General features: G+C 37.3%; 1 long non-coding RNA gene across 2 annotated transcripts in view; it reads right to left on the bottom strand.

Annotated features, from left to right (window-relative positions):
• The window catches only part of LOC112645283 (uncharacterized), a 169107-nt gene that overhangs the window by 71549 nt on the left and 92032 nt on the right, over positions 1-5526 (bottom strand). The window lies entirely within an intron of this gene.

Below are 5526 nucleotides of genomic sequence, written 5' to 3' on the forward strand. Positions count from 1 at the left end.
CTTAAATGTTCTACAGAGTAGAATCCTTGAAACACATAGCACATCCAAGAAGGAAATCTTTAAATTTTGGACACAAGCACAAAGTTGTAGCTCTTTTAGAAGAGAATTTTCTCTACTGCAAACCAGCTGTAGGCACAGTCTAGTTATAGCCCTCTGAAAAGCTGTGCTGTGATATATTAATTTACACCTACTGTGCATTAAATGAGAAGCCAAAGGCCACGTACTGGGCACATAACTTATTACCCCAACATAAAACAGATATTACATTTACTAGGAAAAATATTTAAGGTATGATGTCTAGGAATTTGCAATGTGACAAACAAGTAAGGAAACTGAGTATTTATGGTATAGTTAGCTAACCCATGATGCCAGAATATCCATAATAAATAGTAAAAGAAATGAGATCAACTAGACTTTGAAAATTTTAACCAAATAATGGAAAATTGGTAATTATTAAAATTACAAAGGCTGTAGGTCAATGTTTTTACACCAAATTTGTGAAGGATAATTGATACTACCAAAGTGGAGTGTATAATAGTTATTCTTATTCCATAAAGCAAATATGGAAAAAAGTAGTGATTCTACACTGTTTTTCAAAGTATAGAGTCCTATATCTCAGAAGCAAAACAATAAATAACTATACCTTTCTTATTAGAAATGCTCCATTTTCATTGTGATAGCTGGACTACTTTTACATAAGAAAACACGCATGGAAAAAAAAAAAGAAAACACACAGGAATAATACTGTATTATTCAGACAGGATGGCACCTCACATTGCTGACCGCTTCACCCACAGTGGCACATGAACGTGCCTTCTGGAACAGTGACAGCGCTGGAGAGTAAATACCCCAGGGAGAAAATGCCTTCATCCAGTGGGAAAGGAAGTCAGTCAGGAAATGTCCCAGAATCCCTACTTATTGTGGGTGATTCTGAGTTTCCTGGAGAATCCCCCATAGGATGTGCCTACAGCAGTTCCCCACGGATTCCTGCACCCTGTGTTGCCTTTTCTCTCCTGCCTTTGTTTCCTAGGATGACTTCTCAAATAAATTAACTGCAAACAAGTCCTTGTCTCAGAGTATGCTGTGGGGTAACCCAAATTAAGGAAGCAGCGTGTATGTGATAGAAGCTTATCACTCTTTCCTGAACTAGTCCCGAGGTGTACAGTCAAGGGCTGGTAGTGTAACCCTGCCGTCCTTGACATGTTGCTTCTTTATCCAGTTACAGGATAGTCTCAGTTGGTTGTTCCAACTCTCACCATATGCCACCCTGTGGAAAGGGGGAAAAATCGGAGTGCACAAGCCAGTTCTTTTAGGGACACATCTTAGAATTGTGCATATTTGTGTTCATGGATCTTTGGTCAGGACTTAGTAATATGGCTACATTTGGCCACAAGGATGACTATTGGGCAATCACGTACACAGGTAACACTCAGGAGTTCTACTGTTTAAGTAAGGGGGAGACAATATTTGTGGCAAACAAATACCTGCAACTTTATAATGTTAACTTAAACCAATTGTATTTAATGTGATTATTGGTAGGGTTAGGTTTTAGTCTGCCATCTTGATATTTATTTTCTATTTGTCCCATCTGTTCTTGATTCTCTCTTCCTCTTTTTCAGACTTCCTTCAAATTATTATTTTTTTTTTACAATTCCTTTTTTTCCTTTCTCTTTTTCCAACTTAATTGCTATAAAATTTGTCTTATTATTTCAAAGGTAACTTAAGGGCCACCACAAAACATTCATCTTTAACTTATCCCTGTCTGTCTTAAAGTAATAATATGCAACTTCACATATAGCATCAGAACCTTTCAAGAGTATACTTCTAGGGAAGGAGGGTAGGGGGATGGGGTAACTGGATGACAGGCATTAAGGAAGGCGCTTGATGGGATAAGCACGGGGTGTTACACTATATATTGGCAAATTGAATTTAAATTAAAAAAATAGTATACTTCCATTTCTCCCCTTGCAACCTCTGTGCTATTTTTGTCAGATGTTTTAATTCTACCTATGTATTATTCCCACAATACATTATTATTAATTTTGTTCAATTATCTTTTAAAAATTTTAAATAATAAGAAAAAAAGTCATACATTTACCTGTGCGATTGGCAATTCTGTGCCCTTCATTCCTTTCTGTAGATCTGCATTTCTATCTGGTATCATTTTCCTTCTTCTTGAAGGACTTCCTTTAACATTTCTTGTGCCATAAATCTGATAATGCATTCTTTCAGCTTTGTATCTCTGAAAAAGTATCTCACTTTCATTTTTGAAAAATATTTTTGTTGGGTATAGAATTCTAGTTTTTTCTTCTGGTATCTTAGAGTTGTACTTCACTGTATTCTTATGTGAATGGTTTCTTTAAAAAAAAAAAAGATTTTATTTTTTTATTCAGGAGAGACAGAGAGAGAGAGAGAGAGGCAGAGACCCAGGCAGAGGGAGCAGCAGGCTTCATGCAGAAGGCTGATGAGGGATTTGATCCCAGGTCTCCAGGATCACACCCTGGGCTGAAGGCGGTGTTAAACTGCTGAGCCACCCGGGCTGTCCAATGTCAATAGTTTCTTTCTTTTTTTTTTTTAAAGGGCATTTCTTGAAAGAGTTTTTTGTTGTTGCTGTTTTTTTTTTGTTTTGTTTTGTTTTGTTTTATGATAGTCAGAGACAGAGAGACAGAGAGAGATAGAGAAAGGCTCAGAGACACAGGCAGAGGGAGAAGCAGGCTCCATGCACCTGGAGCCCGACGTGGGATTCGATCCTGGGTCTCCAGGATCGCGCCCTGGGCCAAAGGCAGGCGCTAAACCACTGTGCCACCCAGGGATCCCCCAACGTCAATAGTTTCTTAAAAAGAAATTTGACATCATTGTTATCTTTGTTCCTCTATATATCACATGTTTTTTCATTTTGGCTGCTTTCAAAATTTTCTTTTGAAAATCACTGGTTTTGAGCAACTCATGTGTCATGATATCATATTCTTCATGTTTCAGTTAATTAGAAATTGTTGAGCTTTTTGGATTATAGGTTTATGTTTTCATCAAATACGGAAATGTTCAACCATTATTTCTTCAAATATTCTTTCTAAATCCCTTTCCTTCAAGGATTTAAATTACATGTATATTAAGTTTCTTGATGTTTGTCTCATAACTAATATTTTGTTCCCTTCTCAAAGTTTTTTACTCTGTGTTCCATTTTGGGTTTTTTTCTTTTTTTAAAAAAGATTTTATTTATTTATTCATGTGAGATACAGAGAGAGAGGCAGAGACACAGGCAAAGGGAGAAGCAGTTTCCCCACAGAATGCAGGACTTGATCTCAGGACCCTAGCATCTTGACCTGAGCCAAAGGCAGATACTCAACCACCAAAGCCACTCAAGGGCCCCTCATTTTGGACAGTTTCTATTTCTACCTTTAGGTTCATGAATACTTTCTTCTGCAATATGTAGTTTGTCATTATTTCCTACAGTGTATTTTTTGTCTCAGATATTATAGTTTTCATCTCTGGAAATTTGATTTGGCTTTGTTTTTTAATATTTTGTGTCTCAGCACATTTAATATTTCCTTTAGCTTTTTAAACTATGGCATATTGTAATAAAACTATTTTAATATCCTCAATTGCTGGCACTAATATCTATACCACTCTGGGTCAGTTTTAATTAAGTGATTTTTCTCCTCATTATGCATCATATTTTCCTGCTTCTTTGCATGTCTGGCAATTTTTAATGATCCCTGAAATCATGAATGTTAGCTTGGTTGCTGAATATTTTTCTACTCCTATAAACATTTTTTAAAAGATTTTATTTATTTAATTGAGAGAGAGAACACACAAGCAGGGGGAGGGGCAGAGGGAGAAGTAGACTGCCTGCTGAGCTGGAAGCCACACACAAGGCTCAATCCCAGGATTCTGGGATTACAACCTAAACCAAAAGCAGCTACTTAACCAACTGAGCCACCCAGGTGCCCCCCACGCCCCAGTAAGGATTTTTGAGTTTTATTTAACCTTTTTGGGTCTTGCTTTTTAACATTGGTTAGGTGGGACCAATGCTGTATTTAATCTAGGATTAAACTATTATATCCAATACCCTGTGAATTATGAAGTTTTCCACTGTGACCTATGACCCTATATGAGCCCTGGTTACTGTTGTCCTAATTTTTGGTGGGTCCTTCTCCTGGCTTTAGGCAGTTCTTTCACATACTATTTAATACTCAGTTCTCTAGGGCAACCATCTGCAGATCTACTGGACATTTGTTAATCATTGTAAAGAGCCTTTTTAAAATAGAAGGAGATTTTCACCTGGTAGAGGGAGAGAGCAGGTTAATATTGGTGGCTGCAATGTAAAAAGTTCCTCTTATTCATGTTTCCATCAGTTCTGCTTGGAGCTTTAGGCATCAAGCACAGGTACAGGTACTAGGAAGCCTCAGAGATGGTAAATCACACATGGGAATCACTGCCCCTTGAAAAAATGCCACAGTACCCCTCCCTAAACTCTGAGGATGTATTCTTGCACTGCAATGGACACTTTTGCAATAGTCTACAAAAGTCTAACTAGGAAATAAGGGATGGTTTATGGACCTTTTAACCAGCTTAACTGAAGATCAAAAACTGTTAGTATAAATAGCACTTTCAACCTCATCCCTAACACTTTTTCGCATCCATTGATGTGTCCAGGAGTTTTTTTTTTTTGGTTTTGGTTTTAGATAGGAAAAGAAATAAAGAACTTGAGGGATGCCTGGGTGGCTCAGAGGTTAAGTGCCTGCCTTTGGCTCAGGGCATGATCCCACAGTCCCACATCGGGATCCCCTTGAGGAGCCTGCTTCCCCCTCTGCCTACATCTCTGCCTCTCTCTGTGTGTCATTAATAAAAAATAAAATCTTTTAAAAAAAGAAGAAGAAGAACTTGAGATTGGAGCAGAACTCAGGTGGCAGAGAAGACAGAAGAAAGGATGGGTCTATCTGCTACTGAGACCAAGAGTTAGCTTTCTTGCCCCTGTTGGTTCTGGGGAAAAGTTAAAAAAAAAAAAAAAAGACTTTGAAAGATTTAGGACACAATCAAAGCTACTTGAGGGCCAAAAAGGGAAATATTCTATCTTCCATTTTATTTTAAGATAGGGTTTTGTCCCAATAGAAGGCAATTTTTTAAATAACAGTAAGTATTCACAGGGAGGTGAGGAAACAAGTTCTTCCATCCAGTGCTGGGAAGATGGCAAGTGAATGAATCTTTTTAGAAAGACAATTTAGCAGAATGTTGCAAAAAATATAAGGTATACATCATTTGACCCAACAATTCCTCTTCTGAAACTCCGTCTGAAGACTATCATACACATACACAAAATTGTGCACAAGATTATTTTCAGTGTTTTAATGCCTTTGAAAGCAAAAAAAAAAAAGAAGCCCTACTACAGGTTGAATTTTGTCCCTGATAAAAGGTGAGTTAAAGCCCTGACCCCCAGTACCTCTGAATGTGACCTTATTTTTAAAAAGCATTTCTTGTTTGTTTGTTTTTTAAATATTTAATTTATTTATTCATAAGAGACACAGA

Source organism: Canis lupus, chromosome 32 (assembly GCF_003254725.2).
Source record: "Canis lupus dingo isolate Sandy chromosome 32, ASM325472v2, whole genome shotgun sequence".
Taxonomy (NCBI): Eukaryota; Metazoa; Chordata; class Mammalia; order Carnivora; family Canidae; genus Canis; species Canis lupus.